Below are 16,289 nucleotides of genomic sequence, written 5' to 3' on the forward strand. Positions count from 1 at the left end.
GCTATTAAGAGAAACACCTTACTTTGAAAATTGGTAATTAAATGGGAAAAATTCTTTTAGAGTCTCCTTTTACAAAAGGAGCTTTTAACTGATTTTAAAAGTTATTGTATAAAAATATGGATATAATGTATTGTTTGGCCTAAAATATATAGAAATGTAATGTATTTGCCAGTAACAACACAAAGGTGGTAAGTGGGAGCCAAGTGCATTGCACTATGGAAATGACTCCAGATGGCAACTCTAGACCACAGGGATAAATGAAAAAAACCAGAAATAATAGAAAGCAAGTAGGTTAATATTACAAAAGCTATGCATATATGCTTCCTCTTCTTTCTTCTCTCAGCATCTTTAAATGACAGAAATTATATGAATAATTATAGCAATGTGTTTTTGGGTTTCTAACATATATAGATGTAACAATATATATATAACAAAAATACCACAAAAAGATGATAAGAGGAATAGAGCCATATAGGAGTAATGTTTCTATATCTCACTAAAATTAAGTCTGTATAATATATTATATACATATATGTTATATATATATATGTTAAGTCTGCAAATATATATAAACCTGAAACAGATACTTACCACCTTTGTGCTGTTACTGGCAAATATATATAAACCTGAAACAGATACTAATAAGATGTATGTGATAAGCCCTAGAGCAATCACTAAGGAAATAAAGAACAAAAACCACAGGATCACCTCAGTAGAAAGAGGAAAAACATTTGACAAAATCTAACACTGTTTCATGAAAGAAGAACTCAACAACTAGGAATAAAAGGGAACTTCTACAAACTGATAAAGGGAAGCTGTGAAAAACCCACAGCTAAAATCATACCTAGTGTGCTTTTTCCCTAAGATCAGAAACAAGGCAAGGATGTTCACTCTCACCACTTATAGTCAATGTTGTACTAGAAGTTATAGGCAGGATATTTAGGCAAGAAAATGAATGAAAAGTCATCTATATTGGAAAGAAAGACAGAAAACTATCTGTATTTGAAGATGACATGAATATAAAAAATTATAAGAAATCCAACTAAAAAGCAATTTGAACTAATACACAAACTCAGCAACATTGCAGCATAAAAGATCAATATGCAAAAATCAATTGTATTTTGACACACTTGCAATGAACAGTCCAAAAATGAAGTTAAGAAAACAATTCTACCTAAAATAGTATCAAAAAGAATAAAATACATGTGGATAATTGTCAGAAAAGAAATGCAAAACTTATGTTCTGGAAATAAGTTGTTGAAAGAAAAGAAGACATAAATAAGTGCAAAGGCATCCTATGCTCATGAATTGCAAGATTTAATATTTTTAAAATATATCTTTATTTCTCAAACTCAAAGCTTTATTTCATCAGGTTTTAACACATTTGCATTGACAAGCGATTTCATCAGCATCAAGTAGGAAGGTTAATTCCATCACCAAAGAGGAACCCTACACATGCTAGGCACTAGTAAGAAATTAATACTTCAAAGTACTTCAAATACAAAATTACAAAAGCCTCCCAATTTAGTCTAACGAGTATTTTATTTTTCATTTATATTAATTTGGAAACCAATAAGTTGCTTTAGGAAAATTAAGCCAAGAGTTATCATCCATCAAAAAAAGAAAAAAAAGAGAAAAAAAGATGGATTGAGTTGAAAACAAAAGCCCACAGATCCACATTAGTTAACTTCTTCCTCTTCAGTAGATGATCTTCTCACCTTCTTACCCCCCCAACAAGAGAATTTGTGCCAACTCTTACTAGCCCAGGCAAAATTCCAAGCATTTTCTTTAGCTTACGCTTAAACTAGTTTTTAAAAAGTGATAGGTAAACAAGATTTAGGCACTTGAACTCACAAAGACTTGTCTTTCTGGCATCTCACCTTGGAAGTCTCCACAAATGAGAAGCTGTCAGATTTTTTTTTCCACCCCCAAAATATCTTCTTCCTCCTATACACCTCCCATGGCCTTCTGAATTAACTGGTTGAATTGGAATAGGTTCCAAAGTCAGCTGTGACAATCTGGTCTCTGCCAGACTAAGGATATGAATCTGACCTTGGAAACCTGAGTTCTCTCAATGTACAGAATCCACCCAAAGGATTCTCCCTGCTGCAGAGATCTAGTCAGAAACCCAGGAAGAAACAGCCCCAGTGAGCATCAGGTTTCTTCTCAAGACTGGATAGTTATAATTCACCTCTTGGAAAAGGATGTTTGAGCTAAGAATCTAGCTGCATCCTAAAACAAGTCTCCAGGACTGGGAAGTTAACTAGAAAGGGCTTTATACCTAAAGTTAAGAAGTTGATTTTGAGTGGCTTCATTTCCTAAAGTTAACAAAACAGTACTAGTTAAAATACTTACCTACAATAAAAGTAAGGGGTTAGTACTAGAGGGGAAGCTGAAGGACCAACAAATTCAGGTCTTTAGCAATTTCATTATTGATGCATCACCACAAAACACAGGCTCACACACAGTTGGCTGTGACTCAAATCCCTGGGGGGATAAAACAGACTGGGGGGGGGGGAGGGGGATACACACGCATACACACACATGAATACCAAACTATTTCTGTGCTGAGTGAGCATCCTCTTTCCTACCCAGCCACCAGGTCCTCCCAGGTAAGGCCATGTCACATCCCACGAGCAGTCAGTTAGCAGGAACTCCAACATGAAGATGTGTAAGTGATACAGAGCTTCATTTCAAGAGCTAAAGTTACTGAGTGAGGTACAGTGTGTTACTGCCAAGGTGGGATTTAAGGGTGAGGCTGACGCTCAAGGCCAAGAGTTTAGGAAAGATTTAATATTGCTGTTTGTTTGTAAAAACTGCTGGAATGCAATATACCAGAAACAGAATGGCTTTTAAAAAAGGGAATTTATTAAGTTGCAAGTTTGTATTTCTAAGGCTATGAAAATGTCCAAAATAAGGCATGGCTATAATAATGTCCAAACTAAGGCATCCAGAGAAAGATACCTTCTCGGCTCAAGAAGGTCAATGACATTTGGAATTTCTCTCTCAGCTGGAAAGGCACGTGGTGATGTCTGCTAGCTTTCTTTCCAGGCTTCTACAACAGCTTCCCTGGGCTCTGTCTGTTCTGTTGCTTCTGTTGGTTCTGGTGGCTCTTTCCAAAATGGATTCCTCTTAAAGAGCTCCAGTAAACAACCTCACCTTGAATGGGTGGAGACACATCTCTATGAAAACTATCTAATCAAAAGTTTCCACCTATGATTGTGTGAGTCACATCTCCATGGAAACAATCAAAAAGATCCCACACAGAGAATATTGAATGAGGATTAAAGGGCATGGCTTTTCTGGGGGTACATAATAGCTTCAAACCAGCACAGTTGTTAAGAGGGCAGTACTTCTTAAATCAATCTACAGATTTAATGCAACACCTATCAGAATCTCAGCAGGTTTTTGTGTGTGTGTGTGGAAATTGACATGCTTATGCTAAGGGGCCCAGAATAACAAGCTTAGAAAAAGAACAAAGTTAAAGTGCTCCCATTTCAAAACTTACTTTAAAGCTACATTAATCAAGACAGGTAGTACTGGCATTAAGGCTAGGCATATTGATTAATGGAATATAGTTGAAATTCCAGAAATAAACCTCTACATGTATGCTCAACTGACATTTAACGAGGTGGCCAAGCCCATTCAATGTGGGGGGTGGGGGTGGAGGAGGGGTGTGGTAGTTAGATTCAGTTGTCAACTTGGCCAGGTGAAGGCACCTAGTTCTGTTGCTGTGGTCATGAACCAATGGTACCTGAACCTCATCTGTTGCTGATTACATCTGCAGTCGGCTAGGAGGCGTGCCTGCTGCAGTGAATGAGATTGATTTAATTGGCTGGTGCTTAAATGAGAAAGCTCAGTGTAGTCCAGCCCAAGCAACTCAGCATACCTCATCTCAGCACTTGCAGCTCAGCCCAGGGCTTTGGAGATGCAGAAAGAAATCACCCCGGGGAAAGTTTTTGGAAACCAGAGGCCTGGAGAGAAGGCCAGCAAAGACCATCCTGTGCCTTCCTATGTAAGAAAGAACCTCAGTTGAAAGTTAGCTGCCTATCCTCTGAAGAACTAACAAAATAAATCCCCTTTTATTGAAAGCCAATCCATCTCTGGTGTGTTGCATTCCAGCAGCTAGCAAACTAGAACAGTGGGGAAGAATAGTCTTTTCAACAAATGGTGCTAGGACAACTGGATAGCCACATGCAAAATAATGAAGTTGGGCCCTTACCTCACATCATATACAAAATTTAATTCAAAATGAATCAAAAACCTAACTGTGAGAACAAAAACTATAAAAGTTTTAGAAGAAAATACAATGATAAATCTTCATGACCTTAGATTTGGCAATAAATTCTTAGATATGACACCAATGGCACAATTAGCAAAAGAGAAATATAAATTGGACTTCATTAAAGTTAAAAAAACATTTGTGCTGGGTGGTGCGACGATGGCTCAGTGGCAGAATTCTTGCCTGCCATGCTGGAGACTTGGGTTCAGTTCTTGGTGACTGCCCATGCAAAAACAAGAAGAGAAAAACTTTTGTGCTACAAAGGACACCATCAAGAAAAGATGACCCACGGAATGGTAGAAAATATTTGCAAATCATATATATGATAAAGAAGTTGTATCTAGAATATATAAAGAACTCTTTGTGGGAAGCTGAGGTGCTGAGCCATTCCCTAAGTTTCTGTAAAACTTGAAAGCACGCAGCTGCCTGCATGATCTGGGTCAGTTAGTGTTTGAGCTAACCTCCCCATGGAAGGTGGAATGTGCAAATAGTCAATGCATATAAGAGACCAGACCCTTCTCTGTGTAGGATGGTAATCTATGCCCTTCCTGAAGTCCTTGTGATGTTACCATGTTTACTGTTATATACAAAGCAACCTATAATCCTTCCCCTGTTCATACAAACCATAATCAAGAGACCCCCTCTATGGTACTCATTTCTCATACTCCATGGAATGTCTTTGTCTCAGGCCCCTATAACTGGCTCTATTGATTCCCACTTAAGTGCATTCACCTGAGCTCTGAACTTTTGGAGCAGCCTGATTCCTGATTAACTCCTTCTTTACTCTAAGTAAATTCCTATAATAAAGTTCAATGTCTCTGTCCATACCTAGTGCCTTCTTTGGTCTGGAAGGCTCTTGTGGGCTGGGACACTTCTACAACTCAATAGCAAAAAAACAAAAAACACAATCCAACTAAAAGATAGGCAAAGAATTTTGGTAGACATTTCTCCAAAGGAGACATGCCAGTGTCCAATCTAATAAGCACATGAAAATATGCTCACCGTTATTAGTCGTCAAGGAAATGCAAATCAAAACCACAATGAAAAAAAACTTCACACCTACTAGGGTGACTATAATAAAATAGACAGGTAATAATGAGTGTTGGTAAGGAAATGGAGAAATCAGAATTCTCATACACTGCTGGTGGGAATGGAAAATGGCCCAGCCACTTTGGAAAATATTTTGGAAGTTTCTCAAAAATAAAACATACAGTTATCATTTTACCCAATAATTCTTCTCCTATGAATATACCCAAGATAAATGAAAACAGATGTCCCCACGAATGTTTCTAACAGCATTGTTCAAAATACCCAAATAGGGAAATGCATCAGATGTCCTTTGACTGATGAATGGATAAACAAAATGTGGCATACGCATACAATGGATTATTATCCATCCATAAAATAGAAGGAAGTACTGATACATCTACAACATGGATGAAACTTGAATACATTATACTAAGTAGAAGAAGCCAGTCACAAAAGACCACATATTGCATTATCCCATCTATATGAAGTGTCCAGAACAGAGAAATCTAGGGGAACAGAAAGTATGTTAGTGGTTTTTAGGGCTGGGGGCATGAGGTTATTAAGTAATGACAGCTAAAGCTTACAGGGTTTCTGTTTGAGGTGATGCAAATATTCTAAAATTGATTGTGATAATGGTTGCACAACTCTGTGACTATACAAAAAAAACATTCAATGGGTGAAGTGTATGTTACGTGATTATACTTCAATGAAGCTATTACCAAAAACAAAATCTGAATGAATATATTGGTGAAGAATGGATGGATGGATGGATGGATGGGTGAAACCATCCCGAAATCACCCAAGAGTTTGACTTCTCTAACTTCAGTGTTCTCATATTCTGTATGATACCATACAGTATTTCTACTACTTACAAGTCTCTTTTCTTTGCCAAACCTAAAAATCCTTGACGGTTGAAACACATTTTCATGACTTATTCATGCTTTGTGTTTTCAGAAAATAATGTAATCCTTGGCATCTATAAAATGCTTGGCAGTTATTTATTTGATGAGTGCCCAGCATAAACTCTCCATCTATGTACATTAGATAAAGCTTTAAAAAAAAAAAAAAAGACACCTTTGATTTTCTTTGCTTTAGTTCAGTGGCTATCAAGCTTTTTGACTGCAATCCATAGTATAAGAAATATATTTGATATCATAATCCAACATACACACACATATGCAATTGAAAGAAAAGTTTCCTGAAATACTATTTATCCTTTCCACATAATGTGCTTTGATACTTTTAATTTTGTTACAGTCTAGTCTTCATATATTAAAAATGCTGTCCCTTAAAAAAATAAACAAAGAATAGGGGAACAAATTGAGTAGGTCTGTGCAATGGGGCTCAGTGGCAAGAATTCTCACCTGCCAAGTTGGAGACCTGGGTTTGATTCCTGGAGCCTCACCCATGAAAAAAAAAATAATAATAATAAATAAAATAAAATAAACTGAATGGAGTGAAATACTGGTGGTCAATGAGAGGGAGGGGTAAGGGATACGACATATGCAAATGTTCAAAAAAATGATCATGATGATGAATATACAACTATGTGATGATATTGTGAGCCATCGATTGCACACCATGTATAGAATGTTTGGATGTCAGTTTGTTGTTTACAATAAAAATATTTAAAAAAACCAAAAGAATATTAAAAGCCCTGAAAATAAAAAAAGAGAAAAAAAATTGCTGTCCATGAATCACTTACTTTTATGACCCACTGACAGGACATGGCCACACTAAAAAATATTTCTGTCATATAACACTCAGAGAAAGAGAAGGGATAAGATAATGTAGAAAACATAGAACTGAAGGTAAAAAGGCTCTGATTTTTAATTTTTTTGTTAATTTATTCCTTTTCATTAAATATTTTTGGACAATTATAAGGCTCTGTATAAAATAAAACGGTGGATATAGCCTTACTCTCCAACTCTGATGAACTTAGACACTTAGCTATTAATTACAAAATGAAGTGATGCATGCAATACTCAGAGTGTACCCTAAGAGGCAAGAAAGAAAATCATTGGGGCTGCAGGGTAAACTCATGTAGTCGTCTCTGCAATTTGAAGCTAAAAAATGAACACATAGAATAAGATCAACTCTCTGCAATGTGGCCTTCCTCATTTATAAATACCATGGAGATGATACGTGGATGATTTCAAAGAATCCTATGAGCGATCAGGGTGTGACTTTAGGAAAACATTCCAGGAATGTGACTCCCTTTATAATGTTGGAACCTATACAATAGCTCAATTTGAACGAATTTTTGCTTTGTGCTAAATGAAAGGGGGAAAAAAAGCCAGGAAATATTTGTTGTTGTGATTCAGCTGTATCCCAGGGAGACAGGAGCTCAGAGTTGGGACCACAGGAAAGGACTATTTCCAGAATGCAGGGTAGTTATTTCATCTAACTACCCAGTTTAAAGGGAGTCCCTGAAGAACTAGCAAATTCTAAATTCAAATTCTCTTGCTCCAATTAACCTACTAGTACTAGCTCTAGTACTCTACTAGTACCAAGAGGAACTTGAGGCTTCGGTGGTTTAAGGAAGGCCCCCAGATCACACAGCAGTGTAGAACCCGGGGCAGAGTCCGTGCTCTTAGGCCTTCTCCTTAGAAAAGCTCCTACTTAATTTGATAATACGAAACCAAAGTGCTAAACATCTTCTCATACATTGCTTCAATCATTCTATTTCTGGGAATTTAGCATAGGGCAATAAAGATTGTCATAAAAAATGATTTATGAGAAAGTTTATTGCATCACTGTTAATAATAGCAAAAAAAATTCCCTGTCTAGCAAAAGAGAATTAAGTATATCCAAATATTAGAATACTGTTTATTAAGAATCCATTAAAAACTGTAGTCTATTTTTAAATAATTATTTAATAAAGGTTTGTTTACATGAGTGTTTAGGGCATAATAAAATATAGATTACAATACAGAAGTGTTCTTTAGGAAGGAGACACCAAACAACAGAATCGTATTATCTCTTCAGTATTTAGCCTAGACACGAGCTACAGTTTTTCTGGAAAGACTCTCCATGAGTTTTTAACTACCTCACTACACTTAATAGGACCATCATCTAGGCCATCTATTTGAAGAAATACCCAGCTTACATTTTCAAAAGTTGAATTATGAAGAAAAACATAAAATACAGATGAAACGTAATACAGACTTCATATCTAATTTTTAGTTCCAAAATGAGGTATTGAAACCTTACTTTCTTAGATGGTAGAAAGGCAAAATGAGACAGGTGTTGGATGAATTTCAGAATCAAGGTTTATATGGAAATTACACCTCCAATATGGGTAATTCATTTGAAAATTCCAGTTTATGAAAACAGAAGTACCATCTGCAGTCCAATACCAGTTAGTGAAAACTGAAAATATCAGGCTGTAAATACTTCACTTGGGCCTAAACTTTTAGTTGTTTTCTATACTTTAAACACATGCTGCTAAACACAAGCTGCTATAGCTTACATCTGGAAAGACATTTTTAAAACGGCACCCTTCTTTCCACAGCCCACTTAAAAAGTTTGCTCTATCTACCAGTGCAAGATTTAAAAAGGATAATAAAGTTGGTTTTGTTCAGTTAAAGGAGTTTTGGTACTTCCTTGTTCCACACCAACTCTTCCTTCTCTAAAAATAGGCAAATGAATTACAAGAATTTTTTTTAAACAATCTCTTCCACATCTCAGACCTTTGTATGATCCTGTACAAAATTATCATCATTTAGAACTGAGCTTTTTCACCAGTCTTAAATTTTCAAGGTTGTAATGTAGAAAGGCTGCTTCTACCTCACAGCTCAATGATCCTAGTTCACAAATAAGCATAGACTTTGTGCTTTATAGGTACTTGAATTGGTGGTTGGAGCAGGGGTGGGGAACACAGACTAAACAATCACAGTTTGGGAAAGATCTTCACTGTTATTTCTCACAATGCATACACAAAAATGGCAAGTGATTCATCCGGAAGTGGCACTTGCCAATCTATTGGCACTTTAATGTAAACTTTTCTAGTTATCCTCTGATTTAGACTTGTGCTATTGTAAAACTGGATCAATTAACAGAAAGATGAAAACAAAAAATGTCTGGGATATTGAAAGAAATTAATTCAATAAAAGAGGATTGATTAATTCCAACACTTAAGGGGAGCCTAAAAACCCAACTATGGCACACAGTTTGAATTTAGAATGGCCTCCTACTCGATGAGAACAGCTGGAAGATTTAGCTAACCTTTCAATTGAGGGTGGGAAGACAGAAAGGACACATACTGACTTCAGTAGCAAAGGTGCTGCTTCTAAAGAAACTGTTTAAGGAAATGTCACAACAAACAAGTTGATTTTTATCCCATTTGATGCCAATATATGTGCATATGTGGCCTCATCCACAAGGAGTGTTCAAGGGCAAAAATGCAGCTCATGAGAATAAATGTAGCTCAGAGGATAAAGGCTCTGAAATTAAATAAAATCTTAATGATAGGACTGTGTGCAAGTGTGATGGTATCTGCTCCAGGAGCGCTCTGTGCTGGCTTTGACCGGGTGTTGCTTATTCGGGTGGTTATGTACTGCCGAGCCGACTGGAAGATAGGCCACAGCTAGAATAGCCAAAGAAAAGCTTCCACTGACTTCAAATTATTCTAGGGCTCTTGTGCTTGGAAATCTTCAGCCTCCATCAGAAGTATTAGTCCGTGTCTTCTAAATAAGCAAACATCCTTTTTTCTTGGTTGACCTTTTCCTCTTCTTTTGATTTTATCGCCACCACTTTATGAGTGCTGTTTTGCTGGAAATGCTGGCAGAGGACCACCACATTTACCACGATAACCCTCCGGGCACCTGCAGAGCTGACGGCCAGAGTCAAAGAAGGGGGCGGTGTGCAGGGCACGGAGCCGGGTCTCCCCGGGCAACCCATCATCATCAGGTAGGCGCGTCACGTGGCAGGTGGAGGGCCCGTGGTGGTCAAAGTGCAGCTCCCAGAGGACGATGGAGGCGGCGTGCAACTCAGGGTTCAGGTCCTAGACCCCCCACCCCTACCCGGGCCCTTGCGCTGCTCATGGACTTGAGGTGCTCCGTGAGGTAGTGCTGTGCACACGGCTCGGGGCCCCATCCTGAGGAAGGAAATGCCAGGTCTCTGGCAGAGCTCCACCCACAGGGGCAAAACTGGAGAATGTGCATTTTAACCGAATGTCTGTCCTGTTATCAGCCTGCAGCACTTGGGAAGTGTCAATCTCCACAGCAGCTATAGGCCCCAGTGCTGTGGTCTGTACCCAAGGAGGAGCAGCCCAAAACTGTATCTTTGAAGAATATTCAATGCATTATTAAATGAAAAAGTCAGTTTAAAGAACACAATATAAATTCTAATGTTTTAATTATAAGTACATACACATGCACACACACAGTATTGAGTTATACTCTGATCATTATAAGTTTTTAGTTGCCCAGAATGGGAGAAGCTCTTTTATGAGACTTTCAATGATAATTAAGTAAAATAAAATGGTCATCGCCATGAGAAGATCCTGGCTTTTCCAGAGGACAAAAACAATTGACTTGCCGAGGTGTTTTGAGAAAACAGAACACACCCTACAGTATCCCAGATAAGCAAGCCCTGGTGATAAAACTAGTTTATCAGATTGGATCAACATACAATACTAATCATGTATATCTGCTCCCCACCCTGTAAGACCCTCCTGTGTAAAATGGAAACTTATCATTAGCAAATCCAAACATTTCCTCATTTTCTTCCACATTCGCCCTTTAAGAGCGTTCCCTCTCCATCCCCTCCATGGCTTGCCCTTCTACTTTCTGAATAGGATGCTGCCCATTTGAAGAACTATTCAATAAAGCTGCAATATTCTTACTTGTTTGAAAAGTTTTTCTTTTATCATAATCTTCAACAGAAGAAGAGAATTCCTTTGTCTTTGGTTAAACTGTCTTGGGACACCCCTTCCTCTAGAGCCCCAAAAACATTGTCTCTAAGGGACACTGAGGAAAGCCACAAGAGGAGACTATCTCCAAGTATTCTAGCTTGCAATATAAGTGCAGGGTATTTTGCAACAGGGCGGTGTTTTAGAAAAGCCAAGTCCCTGCAGCCTTGCAGCTACTTTAGGGGAGATGATTCTTTTCTGTTTTGGGGTTTAGATTGTGCTCTGTTTGGTTTTATCCCTGGAGACATGTATATGTGGAATTACACAGAGAATCAGGAGGGAGAGATTCCCAGACTGGATCTTCTCCAGGGCTTTGAAGAAGTGACCTGGGCTTGGTCCAGCTCAGCAGAGTGGATTATGGATCCCAGAACCCAGAAGGTATTCATGTTGGCTGCTGCTGTGTTTTGATTGTCCTGAGGGGAGGTAGGAAGTGGTGAGGTGGAGCTCAGGGTAACACTGCCCTAAAGGTCTGGGTGGGGCTTTTCCTGAAGGGAGGCAATTCTACTGTTAACCATCCACCTAAATGGTAGTTATAATTTACTTAGCTCCGAACTTGAGTTTGGAGGAGTGGCAGGTACCAGACAGGGAGGAAAACTTTTTCCTTATTTGGGTCCTTGTTGGGAGTTGGGAGTGAGCCTTGAGGCCTGAAAATAGATGGTTGCTAAACAGGGAGGCAGCTAAGGGACAGTCCACGGAGCAGGAATTTCCAGCAGCAGTTGGAAGTGACTCACTGGAACAGGCTTCCCTTCCTTCCACTCAACAGAGCTTGGGGAATTAAGGAAAGGATCTGTCCCTACTAGAGGGACATGTATAAAGGGTATACCACTGTCTTCTCTCCTGAGGCCAAAGGGAAAGTAGCCAAAGGGGATGAAGCAGGGATGTGCCCAGTTACCAAAGATACAAAAATATTTTCCATGGTTAGAGGGGTCAGCAGGTACAAATTCTATTCTGTCAATTAATTGATGGAGCTTGTACCCATTACTTATTGATTCTCATCTCCCCTTATAACAGGTCCACAATCTTCTATCATAATTCTGACATGCCACTTGCTTTGAAATTTAAAATTTTTCATACATTTGCAACAATTTGGTAGTAAAACTTGGCTAGAATTTATATAAGATCATTTTTGCTCTATTTATGTTACTTGATTTCTGAATACAGTAATATTTACGTGTTTGCTGTGGAAATACCAATGTGTTTGTTAGTGGAACGCTGCCTCAGAGTTCTCTGGGTGTACAGGTATAGGCACCATAAATCTGAAAAATAAAAAAATCTGAAAACCTCTTGTTCTGGTTTGCAAGCTACCAGAATGTGATATACCAGAAATGGAATGGCTTTTTAAAGAGGGAACTTATTAAGTTGCAAGTTTACAGTTCTAAGGCTGTGAAAACGTCCAAATTAAGGCAAGACTATAATATCCAATCTAAGGCATCCAGGGAAAGAAATTTTGGTTCAAGAAGGCCAATGACATTCAGGGATTCTCTCTGGGCTGGAAAAGCACATGGTGATGTCTGCTAGCTTTCTTTCCAGGCTCCTTCAATGGCTTCACCAGGACTCTGTCCATCCTGTTGGCTCTGTCAGTTTTGGTGGCTTTTTCCAAAATAGTTCCCTCTTAAAGGGCTCCAGTAAGCAACCCCACCTTGAATGGGTACAGACATATTTCCATGGAAACCATCTAATCAAAAATTACCACCCACAATTGGGTGGGTAACATCTCCATGGAAACAATAAAAAAGGTTCCACCCAGCAATATTGAATGCAAATTAAAGGACATGGCTTTTTCTGGGGTACAAGACTTCTTCAAATTGGCCCATCTCTGAATTCCAAAGGTCTGGTAGTAAAGATTTTGGATAAGGGATTTTGGACCTATATTAACCTTCATCCAAGCTGGTGGTCTGCCTCTGGGCCTTTAATCATTACCTGCACTCTTTGATCCCTGAATATAAACTCCCCACCCTCGTGCTCTAAGACATGCAGACAGGTATGCACCCCTTGGTCACAGACTTTATTTGGTCCACACAGGCTTGAAATATTTTTGATGTATTGCCAACATTAAAAACCAGGAGAAATCTTACTAAAAAGAAAAGTCCAGGGCCAGATGGCTTCACCGGGGAATTTTATCAAACTTCCAAAAAGAACTGCTCAAACATTTCCAGAAAGTTGAGGAAAAAGTAACTCTACCTAACTCATTTTATGAAGCTAATATAATTTTAATGCCAAAACTAGGTAAAGATGCTATAAGAAAGGAAAACTACAGGTCAATCTCCCTAATGAACATAGATGCAAAAATTCTCAATGAAATATTTGCAAATCAAATCCAATGACACATTAAAAGAATTATACACCATGACCAAGTAGTGTTTATACCAGGAATGCAAGGATTGTTCAACACAAGAAAATCAATGCAGCACATTAACAAATTGAAAGGGAAAAATCACATGATTATCTTTATTGATGCTGAAAAGGCATTTGACAAAATTCAACATCCTTTTCTGATAAAAACACTTCAAAAGATAGTAATCAAAGATAACTACCTCAATATGATAAAGGGAATATATGAAAAACTGATAGCCAGCATTGAACTCAATGGAGAGAGAATGAGATCTTTCCACCTAAGATCAGGAATGAGACAAGGATGCCTACTGTCACCACTATTATCCAACATTGTGCTTGAAGTTTTAGCTAGAGCAATCAGGCAGGACAAAGAAATAAAAGGCATCCAAATTGGAAAGGAAGAAGTAAAACCTTCATTATTGGCAGATGACATGATACTATGCTTGGAAGATCCTGAGAAATCTATAGCAAACTTACTTGAGCTAATAAACAAATTCACCAAGGTGGCAGGATATAAAATTAATGTGCAAAAATCAGTAACGTTTCTATATACAAGCAATCACTTAACTGAAGAGTCAGTTAAGGAAACAATTCCATTCAAAATAGCAACTAAAAAATCAAGTACTTAGGCCTGATCTTAACTAGGAATGTAAAGGACTTGTACACAGAAAACTGCATAACATTGCTAAAAGAAGTAAAAGGAGACGTAAAAAGACATTCCCTGTTCATGGATAGAAAGGCTAAATATAGTTAAGATGTCCATTCTCCCCAAATTGATCTGCAGATTCAACATAGTACCAATCAAAATTCCAACAACCTACTTTGAAGATTTGGAAAAGCTAACTACCAAGTTCATCTGGAAGGGAAAGAGACCCCAAATAGCTAAAAGCATCCTAAAAAAGAAGAACAAAGTAGGAGGATTAACACTCCCTGACTTCAAACCCTATTATAAAGCCGCAGTAGTCAAAACAGCATGAAACTGGCACAAAGACAGAAGCATGGACCAATGGAATTGAATTGAGATACAAAAATAGACCACCAAATCTATGGTCGGTTGTTTTTTGACAAGGTCTGTAGCAGACAGGATTAACACAAGACCTGCGGAACTACTTGGGAGTAGATGGCATTAGGGTGGTGGTGGCAGTAAGCTGCTTTATGTTATCTGATTTATGTAAGACAGTCTAGGAGGAAGAGAATGCTTGTTTACCTCAAATGTTTATTTTGAGTATGAAGGAAGAACACTGAAAGATAAAAACTTTGTTCCCTCAGGATATGCATGCATGCCTATTGTCATCCTGCAGTATATAACCAGGATCTGGTTAAGAATAAAATTCTCTGAAGTCTGTCTGATGTAAACTCAAACTTCAGACCCCCTGAGTCTGTCTGTGTCTTTCTTTCTTTTCTTTCTTTCTTTCTCTCTCTCTCTCTCTCTCTCTCTCTCTCCCTCCCTCCCTCCCTCCCTCCCTCCCTCCCTCCCTCCCTCCCTCCCTCCCTCTCTCTCTCTCTCTCTCTCTCTCTTTCTCTCTCTCTCTCTCTCTCTCTCTCTCTCTCTCTCTCTCTCTTTCTCTTTCTTTCTCATCATTCCTTAATATCCTTCAAGCTCTGTTTCATAGGAAGCAACATATGGCACCCAACGTGGAGCTCGAAGAAGAAGACTCCAAAACAATATTAAGGAACCAAGGAAAAGTCTCCATTAGAGGAACATGTGTCCAGCCAATAGAAGAGGACTCGAGTCATATTGGTAAGTAAGCATGTTCCTTGGAGCATCAGGGTAACGGGTAATCACAATAGGTGACTGGAGGAGTATGTATGTATGTATGTATGTATGTTTGTATGTTTGTCTGTTGAAAACATCATTAGGGTGCTATTACTAAAATAAGGTTCTAATAAAGCTTAAGAGTTATTTGTATTTTAAAGAAAAAGACTTTGTGGATAAAGCAGAGAAGAGTCTAAAGCAGACTCCCCATAGTGAGATGGGAGACATTGAGGGAAAAGGAGTGAAGAAAGTTCTGAATTGAAAGCATTTTTCCATAACAATACAGTGAGGCCACAAGGGACAATAACAGAAGGGAGTTTAGGAAAAATAAAGAAATTGTGTTCTTGTTGTTAGGAAGAAAATAGTAAAGGGAAATAGTTAATAGCATAAGGATGACACAGCCAGGAAATAATAGCCAGGGACAAGGTAACTCTAGTTGGGAAAAAGAGGTTAAAAAAGAAGCTATTTCTAAAAAAAAAAGAAAGAAAAAAGAAAAATTGAGAGACTATTTGGAGTAATTAAAGGACAGAAAGGACAAACAAAATGAGGATATGGAGACTTTGTTAGAAGATCCGAAGAAATCTTCAAAATGGAAATACAGAAGTGTGAACCTGAGGCAAGGAAAAAGGACAACAAATAAATGACTTCATGCATAATTATAAAATTTTTACATCAATATGAGCTGCCTTTATATACACCTGAGTTAGAAAATATTCAATAGGAACAATGCCATGCCGAACAAAAGTTAGCACTAATTAATGGTTCCTGTGGAATTATAACAGATCGGTCCCCTAAGGGGTATGCAATTCAGGGTTGTAGTTCTGAAGTGTTCTGTTAAGTTACCTTGGTTTAATCTAAATAATTATTCTGCTGAAATCATACTTATGCTACAAATAAAATCTTGTGACAAGGAATAGGAATGGTAACCCCATCTCCTTCTGTTAACTTAGATTCTCAACAAACAGCAATTTGGA

The 16,289-nt window shown here is 38.1% G+C and overlaps 1 long non-coding RNA gene and 1 pseudogene across 1 annotated transcript in view; one reads left to right on the plus strand and one right to left on the minus strand.

Annotated features, from left to right (window-relative positions):
• Nucleotides 1–9,985: 9,985 nt before the first annotated feature.
• On the minus strand, nucleotides 9,986–11,186 carry LOC143683106 (myelin protein zero-like protein 2 pseudogene; annotated as a pseudogene).
• Nucleotides 11,187–15,200: 4,014 nt separating this feature from the next.
• LOC143682455 (uncharacterized) overlaps nucleotides 15,201–16,289 on the plus strand; it is a 56,734-nt gene continuing 55,645 nt past the window's right edge. Inside the window, exon 1 of the long non-coding RNA XR_013175140.1 lies at nucleotides 15,201–15,300. This is a non-coding gene — a long non-coding RNA (uncharacterized LOC143682455). The remainder of the gene's footprint in view (nucleotides 15,301–16,289) is intronic.

This window comes from Tamandua tetradactyla, chromosome 5 (genome assembly GCF_023851605.1).
Source record: "Tamandua tetradactyla isolate mTamTet1 chromosome 5, mTamTet1.pri, whole genome shotgun sequence".
NCBI classification, from domain to species: Eukaryota; Metazoa; Chordata; class Mammalia; order Pilosa; family Myrmecophagidae; genus Tamandua; species Tamandua tetradactyla.